Genomic DNA, 13731 nt, shown 5'->3' with positions numbered 1-13731 from the left:
CAGCCACCTCGGGCGCCGCTGCACGTTTCCACTGGTCTTCAGCCCTGCCGATCAGTTTACTGCTCACCTCCCCCAAACAGCTCGTCAGGCCGGCGCGTGCTAGGAAGGCGGGGCCTGTGGCCTGTGGGGCGGAGCCTCGGTGGAGGTCGGCGCAGCTGCCCCTTTGGGCTTTGGCTCTGGACTGGAGCGCAGCATCCTTCGAGGCTGCAGCCGCCACGGCTGTTGCCGTAAGCGATCCTCCTGCCTCAGCCTCCCGAGTAGCTGGGACTCGGGACCAGCCTCCCGAGTATTGGTCAGGTAAAGAGAGTCTTGTCTGTTCTGCTGGCCATCTGCCCATCTCTTCTTCCCGACCAAAGGCTGCCTGCTCCGCCTTCCCCCGTGGCTTTCAGGGTTCTTGGAATGAGGCATCAAGTCTATTTACCCCGCCAGCTTATCTTCCTCCCCTTCTGTGTTGGTTCCTCCAGCTCCCCCACCAAGCTGCTCCCAAGTACGTTGGTGGGCCCTCCGGGTCATCCCAACGCTCCTCACTACAGAACTCCTGTCGTTAACTCTCAGGTCCCAGCCCCCTTGACCCGCCAGTGCAGTCTCATTCCCAGCTTGGCACAGGAAAGGTGGAGGGCGGGAGGGCGGGAGGGCGGGGGAGGGAGAGATGCAGCGCTTTTATTTTTTTTGAAGCTGGATGTGTTTAGCGCAGAGGGGGAGCACCACAATGGGATTGCATTGGGAACAGAAGCAGCTTCATGACTATGTATGGCTGGCAATGACTAGAAAGGTATCTGTTGCTGCTTTTTGCTTGTGTTTATAAGTGACATTTACCATCACCGTTTTCTTCTTCTTTCATCATCATCATCACCATTGCCACTACCACCACCTCCAAGGCCACTACCATCACAGCATCTCTGTTCCTCCATCAGAGCTCTTCAAGTTCTGTAAAGGCAGATTCTCTAAAGGCATGTAAGTGCTGACGGATCCCCCAACCCCCTCCCCCACCACCAAATAACGAGCAGTGCTCTTGCCCCCTGAGGCCAGAGCCAAGCCCTCATTTAACTTAAGGACAAGTAGCTGGGAGCAGAGTGTGAGCTGGGAGGATTTTCCTTATCCTCATTTGCAATTGAGATTGCCAAAGAAAACCCTTATTTTAATCATCCACGTTTCTGCTTGCTGTCTCCTGGAGAGTTCCATGTTAGCACTCACACACTCTGAATGGGCTGAATGCAGAGCCTGAACCTGTGGTATATATGGGGAGTTGCAGTCACTGAGAGGTGAATGTCCAGACCCAATCCTTTAAGAAGACCAGGTCGAGTAGCAGACAACCTGACTTTCTGCCACAGTAGCTCCAGCTGTACTAAAGCATGTTTACTATTCATGTTTGCATATGGGACATGTGCCATCATCTGCTATGCCCCCTTGTGTGTGTATTGGCAGGGTGGGGGGGTGCATCTAAATTCCTAGGAGAGAGAATTATATTCTGTTCTCTACACCAGGTAGCATCTTATAGGCACACCAATGGGATTCAACAGCCGTTGCTTAGCTGTTTCTAGGGCTTACTGCAAATCTCTTGGATCACAGACTTATTAACCCTTTTTTGGGAGGGAAAACAGTAAAGCTGAGAATTGCATACCAGATTAACTGTCATTGTGGAAGATGTTGCTTCCACAATGAATCAATGAGGTCTCGGGTCTTCTTGATCAGATATCTAAACACTAGTCTCCTTTCTCTCAACTGTGTTACAGCCCAGGAGCAGGACCAATGAATAGTTAGACATATTGCAGGAACAAAGAAGCAATGGCCTCAATGGAGGGAAACAATGGAGAAGAGTAGCGAGACAGTATATTGTAATGGCTAAACTCATAAACCTGTCAGACATAGGTTCAAATCCTGGACCAGCCACTGACTAGCTCAGTGATTTTTGCAAGTTGCTTGCCTCTTTAATTTTAATTTCTCGTCTGTAAAATAGGGATAATACTACCTGTCTCTTAGGAGAAGGTGTGAGGATTAAACGAGATAATATAGGTAAAATACTCAGTAGTTTCTGGCACATAAGTGGGGAACTTATAGTAACTGCTATTAATAATACTAATCAAGAAGGATAATAAAGGCCAGTCTCTGTTCCTAAAAATTACGCATTTTTTTCCATTGTCTTTATCCTTTTTAGGTGTCAGAGCTGATGCAAATGGGGTATGGTAGTCTTCAGGTTCCTCATAGCACTACATCTTAGAGGGGTGCCACTATTGAAGCCACCTGTGTTTGGACAGGCATTTCTCTCACCAGCCTTCACAAGTACTTAGCCGATTCTTAGTTGAGATACGTTAAAGATGCAGCTTTAGAGAAGATTTCCAGGCCTCTGGCCCTATTCTAGACTGCTTCTTTCTCACTGAGTGTTCAATGCACTGACTGTGATTGATGAAGCCTTTGTCACAGGCTTAACCCTGCCTAGACCAAATGCTTCGGCCAAGGGAATGGGGTCCCATAGGACCTATGATTGTCTAAGGGTAGGTCTCATATCCTGGTCATCCTCCCTTTCCAGACATAAAATTGGTGGAGCTGTTCCCAGAGGAAGAGGAATGGGGACAGACTGGAACTTGATGTGATGATGGTAAATATCCTTGATAGAAAACTGAGAAATGCTTCTCTCCTATCTCATATACCATGCCTCAAAGTCTAGTTTTACGTTAAAGTTTTGGATTCATGCACACCATCCCAAGCTGTGGTGTGCTTTAGATGATCTTGCCTTTAATGGTTTTCTTATTAAAACTTTCTTTGTATCGGTGTAAAAATTCATAATGGATATTTCATATCTTGCAGTGATGCTACTGTTGTGTAGTATGACCATGTTCAGGGGCTATTCATAATCTCTTGTTGGGACCTGGTTTTAATAGTAGCTATTATTTTTAGATGTACATAGTCTCTGTCTTAAATACCAGCTTAATTCTCAACAGGTCCCAGCCTGTGTTGACAGAATTACAGCTGTTAATCTGATTTGCCTGATCTTGCAGAGACGCTAAACCATGGGAATTGTATTCTCCTGCAGCAAATATAAGCTTGCACCAACAGGCTGGCACTGTGAAGGAACTGAAGCATCTCTGTATTTAGTGTCTGTGCTGAAGTGCTGACAAAGCATCAACCCCATGCTCTGTAAAATAGTAATTACTAAAGCGGGGAGATGTAAAGAAGGAAACAAACCTCTTTACCTTGTCAGCACATAAAAGCAAGGGTCTGAGAAATGGAGCATTCCCTCTCACTTATGTTTCTCAAGTTCCCTGGCTAAAAGTAAACAATCTCCCAGAGTAACCTGGATTTCTGTGTTTATCTACGCTTTCAGCAAATACTGCCTTAGTGCATGTTTGAGGATGAGGTAGAGAGAAGAGAGTTGATCCTCCTTGTGGACATCCTTACCTCCCCACTGCCCTGAAATGACCACGATCTCTGTAATGCATCTCTCTAGGAAGCAGACTACTAGTTAAGTTTTTTTTTCTTTAACCAGCGCACCTCCTATTTCCTTAACTTGATACTGACTTGTTTTATGTTCCATCTTATTCGAACTATGCCTATCTCTTCCTTCTAAAGTGTCATAGGTCACTGCTAATGATGAACACCTTTCAAATGAAACGCTTTTTTACTGTGGTCTTCCACGTGACAGGCTATTGGGCAAAATATTTTGGAGGTAGCCAGGACTTTTTTTTTTTTTTTGAGATGGAGTCTCGCTCTGTTGCCCAGGCTGGAGTGCAGTGGCGCGGTCTCGACACACTGCAAGCTCCGCCTCCCGGGTTCACGCCATTCTCCTGCCTCAGCCTCCTGAGTAGCTGGGTCTACAGGTGCCCGCCACCACGCCTGGCTAATTTTTTGTATTTTTAGTAGAGACGGGGTTTCACCGTGTTAACCAGGATGGTCTCGATCTCCTGACCTTGTGATCTGCCTGCCTCGGCCTTCCAAAGTGCTGGGATTACAGGCGTGAGCCACCACGTCCGGCCAGCCAGGACTTTTTAACGTTCATGTTTGTCATCAGGATCTGGGCATTAATGGAGAAGTAGCAGGGACCGCCAGAATGCTGACTGGGAGGATAGACAAGGCTGTAAAAGTGGGGCAGGAGACACCTTTATGATGCTGCTGCCAGGATACTAGTACTCACACCCCTGCCACAGGCCTTCCAGTATGAGTGCTCTAGTTCATGTTTTTGTTAAAGAAGCTCAGAGAACATGATATGATCTGAAGACTAGTAGTCTAGAAATGCGTCAGACAGCAGTGCTTGTTGTTAAACACTCCTTTAGCCATAGTTGCCCTGTTTTTCCATTTTTCCCCCACGTGAGTATCTATCCACATTCATCTAGGCCTAGGTGCTTTCTCCAATGATGTCCTCCGTGAAACATAAGGAAAAATATGGACCTTTCAAAAAGAAAGAGAACTGTCTACTTTTTAGGAGAAGCCCTCCCTGGTGATTCACTCACCATAGTCATTTTGGGAAACCTCATGGTTTCCAAAACCTTAATATTTGCACAAATGAAATTCAAATGAAATTGAATGAATGCCATCTTTTGAGCAGCACACAGGTGACTGTAGCACTGTCTCATGTTCTCTAAAATCTCTTCTTTAGAGTTTCAAGAACTCTTTTCAGTCTCTTCTCAGTAGAGAAGATAATACTTCTAAGTATTAAAGAGCAGGTTTTTTGCTCTTTGCTATTGTAAGGATTGCTGAGCCAGAATGGAGAAAGTATTTGGGAAGAACTGCTGTCACAGTGTTTAATGGTCTTCCTCCTCTGTGACAATTACAACTGAGCAAACATTGTTATGTTTAAATGTGTTCAGTCCCCAAGAGGCAGTGAGTAAAATCTTTGTTACCATATTCAAAGTGTGCATTGCTGCTTTGATCTCTTCACTGACCGAAAGCACATCCCTATGGTCTCAGACCTGTGCATACTAATAAAGCTGATTTCTCACCATTACACCATGGAGTCCATGTAGTTTGTTGATGCTCTATTCTGAGAAAAATGTCCTCAAAGTCTATTCCAAGGGCAAGACTCAAGTGAGCATGAGTTGTATGTTTTCTCTGTGTCCATCCTTGGCTTAATACAGAAGACTTAAATTCCTTTCTTTGGTTATGTAATCTGCTGGTTCCTCTGTGAAGTAGGTAAATGATGCTGTACCTCTCCTGCAGATGAGGAAATCAAGGATCATAGAGATTAATGTGTTTGCTTACGGGGCCGGCTCTCAATGGAATCTGGATAGTATATACCTGCTAGGCTTGCATTCTATTTTCTATCTGTGCTCTAGTAAGCCTAAGCCACAGAGAACATTCCTGGCTTTATCATGTTTTAAACTTACAAAGCAGGATAAACCATAAATAAAGTTCAGTATGCTGGGTATGAATATAGTGAAAAGCAAGAGTTGCTTTTTTAGGCATTAAAATTATTCTCCTTTCTCTTTTTAGATGAAGGCAGCCACTTTAGAAAATTTTCTAAGCCTAGCTCATATTTGGAGAGCTTTGCAAATAATTTTTTAAAAGCCCACAGTTCTGCAGAAAATGGATTTCATCTACAGAATTGGCATCCGTCCTGTCCTTGTTTGCCAATGTCCCCATCTCTCTTTATTTCTATTTCTATTGTAGCAGCCTCTACCTTCTACTTACAGGAGACTAGCCGGGCTTTCCCTCTTTCCTACCCATCCAACCCCAAGTAAATATGAATAAAACATATCACACTTAATGGAGGTACTGGCCTTGTGTTAAGATCACCCTCTGATTTATTTTCAGCTGGTCCTAATTTTAAGCTCCGAAAACGTAGTTTAATTCTAATTTTCACGATATTTGAAGAACTGAAACTCCATGATACCACACCATCTTAAGGAAGACTGTGGTAGGTTGAAAAAAAAAAACCTTAATGTTTTTTCAAGCAGCGAGCAACAGTAACTCTTATGCCCAAATTTTCTCTAGTGAAGTGACAAGATATTTTTCTAGTTATACAGTGGAGAAAACTGAGATGGGAGATTAAAAGTGACTTGCCCAAGGTCACACACGGTCAGTGGCACAGCCAAGAATAGATCCAGGTCACCTGACTCCCTGGGCTTTGTTCATTACATCACTCAACTTCTCTTTAGGAAGTAACAGCCCTGCAGCCTACGAAAATGAAGGCAGTCAACTCTCAGACTCAGTTTCTAGGTCTTGACTTTTTTTTTTTCTTCATCTTTCGTTAAAATGTATCAATAGCTGCCACATTGCAGCACCATTAGCTAAATTCAGGAACTTAACAGAATTTATTAAGAAAAACAAAATTCTGATATCATAGTCACAAACTTGGCAAATGATAAAGCAAAAGGGAGACGTAGCTGAAGACTCCAAAGTAGTTGTGCAGGGAGCTTCTGCCTGAACCACATCTAAGAAGGAAGAAACACACAGAAGAGAGGAAAGGGAGATATAGTCTAAGACTATGTATAGAAAGGTATGACATGGACCCAGGGCAACAGCTTCAGGAACACTAAGGTCATGAATAACAAGAGGATTTGAAAAAAATGCTAACTCGACTTTTTTTTTGAGACAAAGTCTCCCTCTGTCGCCCAGGCTGGAGTGCAGCAGCATGATCTTGGCTCAACGCAACCTCCGCCTCCTGGGTTCAAGCAATTCTCCTGCCTCAGCTTCCTGAGTAGCTGGGATCACAGGCGTGCACCACCACACCTGGCTAATTTTTTTTTCGCATTTTTAGTAGAGACAGGGTTTCACCATATTGGCCAGGCTGGTCTCAAACTCCTGACCTTGTGATCCGCCCGCCTCGGCCTCCCAAAGTGCTGGGATTACAGGCATGAGCCACCGTGCCCGGCCAAAGTTGACTTTTTAAAAAGAGGGCTTTTAGCATTTCAATCAGTGCATGATGTACAAATCCAGCTGCTTGAAAAAGATGGGCCAAATTGACAGAGAGCAAGGAAGGAGAACTACTCAATTTTCATTTTGCTCCTGTCATTTTCATTCAAGCCTTGCAGATAAGAGCCTCCATCTACAAAGACAGGTATATGAAAATTATCTCTTTATTTTTTAGAAACCATGTTCATTTCTATTTCAAGCCTTTTCTTTCTGGAAAAGTGGAAAACTTAACCTCAGTCCTTCTCAGTATTATACCACCCCCCAGAGTTGTGTCAAGGCTCCAGGGGACTGACAGTGCCATGGCATGGGAAGAGGGACCTTCTGGTCATTGAGGCATGAGAATGCATGGGTTACTCTGTAGCACCCAGTAATTCTGCTCTCCCAGCTCTCTCAGTTGTAGTCATCTGTGGCTGTGTCCAATTGGAGCTTGACCCACAGAATTCTTTTGTTGACATTTCCTATGGTTCCTACTTACCTAGATATAGCACGCAGGGCTCTAGGGTCTTGTGACCTCTCTGGGGACACTGCCAGGAAGTAGGGCCTGGGTGTCCTTCCTCCAGCATCCACAAGCCTCTTGCCTTCCTTTCCCAACAGCCCTGGGGAGATAATTCTTTTTTCAGGGTTCTTCAGGACTCCTTGTGTTGATAAATCTCACTCCTTTTTACATGCTTCAAGAAATTCCGTGTGTTCTAAGAGTTTAGAATTTTGAGAAACACAATCTAGGAATAATCACAGGCTATTTATCTTTTTCTCCTTACCACATACCTCTCCTGATGCAATGAATTCCAATTCTAATACCTGCCTTAGTGGGGGTTAAGCAAAGGGGAAAATACAAGGAGAAATAAAAGTAAACATGGATTAATATCCATGTTTCTGAATATTACTTTTTTTAGAAGTACAGCAATTGGGGATGTCTGCCTTGTTCACATCTACTTTCTTTTCTCTGGGAATGACCCCAATATTTAGGTGTGGGGTCCCTGTAGACATGACTCTGTTCCTGGCCAGGACTAGTTAAACCAGGGATCTGGAAATCTGATCCAAGGTGGGCCAGATGGAATGTCTTCCCAAAACTGGAGTTTTGGGTTGAAGGACTGCATTGACTAAGAGTCACTGGAGTTAAGTCACAGTAAGAGAAGTGCTCCAGGGAGATACCTGTGAGCCTGATGCAGGAGGCCACTGGAAGCCTCTGCTTTCTCTTCTTCCAACTCTTGGCCTTTCTACTCTTTCTCTGATTTTATGAAACTGCCCATGAATTTCATGAGATTCAATATGCTTCTCTTTTTGCTTAAGGTAGCCAAAATCAGTTTCATTTGCTTGCAACCAAGAGAAACTTAAGAATGGTCTTCAAATTTGCAAAGAAAGAAAAACATGATGAAGAGGAAACTGAAACTTAAGATAGGTGAAGAGATAGTAAGATAGAATCTGGCTATTTAAGATGTGTTTTTCTAATAATTTAAAGTGACAGTTGCAAGAACTGTATTTGTGATCCTGGCAAAACTTTCACTTTTATTTTTTTTTGAGGAACATTTAAAACTGTCAGCACTGCTTTGTAGCAGGGTCACTGATAAACTAGAGAACAGTCAAAAATATGTAGGATTTTCGAGGCTAAACACTCTTCTATTTGAGGGCTTGCTGAAGGGCCTGGGATGGTTTACTCAGCATGAGAAAGTGTCTCAGGAAACATGATTGGCGGTCAGGTGTTTAAAGGGCCATTGGGCAGGAAAGGAGTTGGATATACTCACTGCAGCTCTGGAAGTGAGAAAAAAGCAGCAATGAAAATAAATGAATGGAAATAGATTTTGACTTAGAAAAGGAGAGTTTTTTTTTTTTTTTTTTTTTTTACATTTAGAGCTGTCTGGAAGGCCATGAGGCTTCCTTTTGGGGCACAGAACTCTTTGCAATAGAAGAGCTCAAGGTGAGACTGGAGAACCATTCACAAAGGTTGCATTGAAGGAGAGGGCCCAGCCTTGGGAAGGAGGTGGGATGAGATGAATAATGTCTAAGTTTTCTTTAAATCTAAGATTCCATCATTTTCCCTATGACTATTATTAACTTGTAGACTAGAAATTCCAACCTGCATTTTTATAGAATTCAATAGGCATGAAAGCATTTCATGAATATAATTTATAAAAAACTTCTTCCTGACTAGGCACAGGGGCTCATGCCTATAATCCCAGCTCTTTGGGAGGCCGAGGTGAGAGGATCACCTGAGGTCAGGAGTTCAAGACCAGCCTGGCCAACATGGTGAAACCCTGTCTCTACTAAAAATACAAAATTAGCTGGGTGTGGTGTCACGTGCCTGTAATCCCAGCTAACTGGGAGGCTGAGGCAGGAGAATCGCTTGAACCTGGAAGGCAGAGGTTGCAGTGAGCCAAGATCATGCCACTGCACTCCAGCCTGGGCAACAAGAGTGAAACTCTGTGTAAAAAAAAAAAAAAAAAAAAAAAAAAAAAAAAAATTCTTACTTTATTAAAAAAAAATTACTACAAATATTCATTGAAATAAGACTTTTCTAAAAAGTAAAGGAAACAAAAATTTACTTTCTATTCTCTAAATTGGAATTAACGGTAATTAAAATTTTCACAGGCAGTGTTTTACTCAAATAGAAAACACCTTCTATAATATTAATATAATAATACAAAACCCAGAGAATACTGAATTTCTACAGGAAACAATAGATTCCTTGAATTATTTTAAGGAACCAATAGGACTACCAACTTTTCTCCCAACCTTTTCCCAAATAAATGAAAAAAGATATTGCCATGGCACCTAAACAGGTGGCTCAGGTATTTTATTGACAACCTCCAAAACATTACGACTATGCAACTGTTGTGTATTTTAAATTATTATTCTTAACTTGGGGGTAAGAACTGGATTACTCTAGTTTGTCACTTACCACAGCAAGCAGATGCTAACATTCAATAATCATGCTTTAAACAAGAAGGACAAGGAAATCCACTTAGTTTGAAAATCCTGAACTTAATGACCCCATTAGACATAGTCTGATATCGTGAAGCTTTTCATAATCTCTCTTCATGTAAAAACCTTTAACAATATAAGCACACATATAATGTAGCATATTCATCAGCTCTTTATTTACTTAAGTGGATTATATTTATAAAGAGCATTCAAAAGAATATAGTCTTTTCCGCTTTGTAAACTGGATTCTCAAGTAATTTTAAGGATACGATTTGCAACATAAGTAAAAAAAGGTCTAAATCATAGCTGGGCGCGGTGGTTCTTACCTGTAATCCCAGCATTTTGGGAGGCCAAGGTGGGCAGATCACTTGAGGTCAGGAGTTTGAGACCAGCCTGGCCAACATGGCGTAAACCCATCTCTACTAAAAATATGAAAATTAGCTGAGTGTGGTGGCACCCACCTGTAATCCCAGCTGCTTGAGAGGCTGAGGCACAAGAAATGCTTGAACCCGGGAGGCGGAGGTTGCAGTGAGCTGAGACTGTGCCACTGCATTTCAGCCTGGGTGAAGGAGTGCGATTCTGTCTCAGGGAAAAAAAAAAAAGAAAAAAAAAGATCTAAATTAAAAGGGAAGAAATTTACTTATGGATGTACAGTCTGATATAAATTTTTTTAAATCATTTTTGAAATGTAGAAAAGAAGAAAATAACAATGATCTATATTCCTACCAGGAAGAATTAACTATATCTTGCCATATTTGTTCTTTAGAAAGAGTAGGAAATACTTTTTTAAAAAATGATGTATGTTGATTTCAAGAATTCATATAAGGCATTACGTTACAAAGATAAATTTTAAAAATCTCAAATACTATCATTCCAATTGTTAACCTTAGGTAATATCATTTCAGACAGCTGTCTGTCTGTCTCTCTATGAATCTACCTGCATGGATGTTTAGGTAGAAATGCTTTTATAAAAATGAATAGAGATGCTGTTTATAACAAAAACAATACATTAGTTTTTCTTGAATTTCAAGCAATAAAAAGAAACTGAATTGAAACTAAAAGAATGGTCAAACCAATAAGTTTACCTTATTTCAAGATATATCCTTGAGATATATATATATTTTTAAAATTTCTCTGGCCAAAAAAAAATCATGAAGTTAAAGTCATTGTGATTATATTGCTGTTTTTATAAATTAGTGTCTTCTTTAGACAGTATCAATTGACTTTCTTTCTTGAAAGAGTAACACTTTTGAAACATCCTCCCCACCTTTTCTCCCCACCTCCTGAGTATTAGATGTGTTATTATTTCTATATTATTCAGGTTATAACATTCCATTTTGTCCTGAGAATATTTTGAAAGTTATTTAGTAGTAACTCTGTGCTTAAATGAATTTAGTGCCTACAACCTCTGGGTGTGCTATTTTTGTACTTTGCTTTCAATTCTTCCTACTGTTTGATAAATGTCAACCCACCAATTTGAAACAGTCATTCATAATCCCCACTACTTTGGGTGTATGAAATTATGTAACCCATTATTACTAATTCACTAAAATGTTATTGAGTGTCTACTCGGTGCTAGGCATGATTGAACTATAGAAATTCGATGATGAGTAACACACAGTCTCTGTCCTCAAGAATTAAGAGCAATCAACATATATTAAATTTCTCATGTGTTAGCTCCATGAGAGACATTTTGGTATTTCTCTATCCTCAGTGTCCATCGTAAGGACTGGCATTCCACAGGCCCTCAAATAATACTTGTTTAATTGAATGAGCATTTATGTGCCACTTACTGTGGTAAGTGCGTTAAAAGTTCTATCTAATTTTATCTTGACAACAACCTATTAGGTAGGCATTTGTTTTCTCCATTTTATAAATGAGGAAGCTGAGTCTCAGTAAGTAATATCCTAAAGTTATACAACAGGGTTTGATTGTAAAAGTCATTCTCTTTTCATGACAGCAGACCTTGGTCATTTATGGTGGAAGTAATAGAGGAAAGAGGCACGTGAACTGCTGATTATAATACAGTGGTGTAAGTCATAGGACAGTGTATTTAAGGTCTAGAGGGGAAGAGGCTGCTTGGTATTGAATCTTCATTCTGCCATTTATTAGTTTTCTGACACTGAGCAAGCCCCTTCGCTGCTCTAAGCCCCAGTTTCCTGTCTGTAAAAAGTGGTTAACAATGGGGAAATTAAATGAAATAATTCAGGCAAAATGTTTATCATAATACCTGTCACAAGTGCTCAAGTAATAGTAGCTGTTAATGCTATTTTTACAGAGTGCTTTAGATGCTCAAAAAAAGGAATAAATTTTTTTCCTCCTGGATTTCCAGGGTGGGTGACATTTGTGGTTGGGCTCTGTTGAACACATAGGAATTCATCCAGTGAGAGGTAGATGGTGCCTGGGCAGAAAGAAGCATGAAACCTGGAAGGAGAGATCCCGCTGAGATGCATGGTATCTGCATTATCCTATGTAACTCCTAACACTTCCTTCCTTCACTTGTATACCTCGAGGGTGTCCAAACAGGAGTATCTGTGTTTAGAGAGGCTGACTTGAAAATAGACCATCTTATCTTACTGGACCATCTTCCCACTGAGTAGGTGAATTAGTCAGTGTCTGTACAGAGCCGAAGAAATGTGAGGTGATAGGGCAGGTCTAGGGCTATTAGTCCAGGAGGCCAGGGGCCATTCCAGGCCAGCTTAAGAGTAATGGATGGCCCTAAAAATGAGCCTACAGCCTGCCTGAGATTCTAGAACAGTGTTTCTCAAACATTTTTTTCATTATCCCTGCTTTATGCATGAGAAGAGTAAGATTTTCACCCATTTCTAAGAACCCACTTGAATGAGCCAGACTTCAGAGGACCTCTTAGGTAAGTTGCTTTCTTAGCTGACCCTAGACTTTAAGGCTCCTGCTGCTGTTACAAAAAGCCACTTTTTATTATGCTTTCAGTTGTACTTCCAATGATTCCAGCTAGAAAAATAATCTTGGCTACTACACTAACCTCCCGACTGGCTTCTCTCTGCTTCCAGATGTACCCTTTCACAATCTATTTTCCATATAGCAGTCTGAGTGACCTTTTAAGAATATAATCACGGGCCGGGTATGGTGGCTTATGCCTGTAATCCCAGCACTTTGGGAGGCCAAGGCAGGTAGATCACCTGAGGTCAGGAGTTCGAGAGCAGCCTGGCCAACATGGTGAAACCCTGTCTCTACTAAAAATACAAAAAATTAGCCAGGCATGGTGGCAGGCATCTGTAATCCCAGCTACTCAGGCTGAGGAAGGAGAATCGCTCTAACCTGAGAGGCAGAGGTTGCAGTGAGCTGAGATCACGCCATTGCACTCCAGCCTGAGCAACGAGAGGGAAACTCCATCTCAAAAAAAAAAAGAAAAAAGAAAAGAATAAAATCAGATCTTGTCTCTCCCCAATGCAAACTCTCCAGTAACTTTCCATTGAACTTAGAATAAAATTTGGACTCTATATCACAGCCCCGAAAGTCTCCCTGATCTGACTCCTACCTGTTGCTCTAATCTCATCTGATACCATCCTGTGTGCTGGGGAAGGTGCTTCCACGTGCAGTAAAAAAGCCATCGGGCAGAAAGTCACAGGTGTTTGCAGCGAGCAGCTTTTGTGTGTGGAGGTCATGTCAAGAGTATATGGTGGGCGCCAACAGCAGTGGCTGCAGCTCCCAAAGGGCATGGAAGAGGATTTGTCTGCTCGGAAGAGGCAGGAGAGACATCTCAGAAAAAGTGACAGTTATGGAGCTACTATATGAAAACAGTTTAGGAGTAAAATGATCTGAAAAATTTTTAGAAGTAAAACTATGTGAAAGAGAGATGGGTATCATATTCCATGCAGGAGGAACATCATGCAAGGAACCCTTATAGCAGAAGGGAGTGGCCTCATGTGAGCCCCCAAAAGGGAACTGGCTGGGGTGTGATGCAAAAATTCAGCTGGAAAAATTGGT

At 41.8% G+C, this 13731-nt stretch overlaps 1 protein-coding gene across 6 annotated transcripts in view; it reads left to right on the top strand.

Moving 5' to 3' along the window:
* The first annotated feature begins 101 nt into the window (after positions 1 to 101).
* The window catches only part of FMN1 (formin 1), a 430759-nt gene continuing 417129 nt past the window's right edge, over positions 102 to 13731 (top strand). For 5 of the 6 annotated variants that reach the window (XM_063794664.1, XM_063794665.1, XM_063794663.1 and 2 more), the window contains exons 1-2: positions 102 to 297; positions 879 to 954. The gene's annotated coding sequence lies outside the window, so the exon portion shown is untranslated. The remainder of the gene's footprint in view (positions 298 to 878; positions 955 to 13731) is intronic. The other variant, XM_054667316.2, reaches the window with a different exon arrangement.

This window comes from Pan troglodytes, chromosome 16 (genome assembly GCF_028858775.2).
Source record: "Pan troglodytes isolate AG18354 chromosome 16, NHGRI_mPanTro3-v2.0_pri, whole genome shotgun sequence".
NCBI classification, from domain to species: Eukaryota; Metazoa; Chordata; class Mammalia; order Primates; family Hominidae; genus Pan; species Pan troglodytes.
The sequence above is the reverse complement of the archived record's forward strand: the minus strand, read 5'-3'. Positions and strand labels throughout refer to the sequence as shown.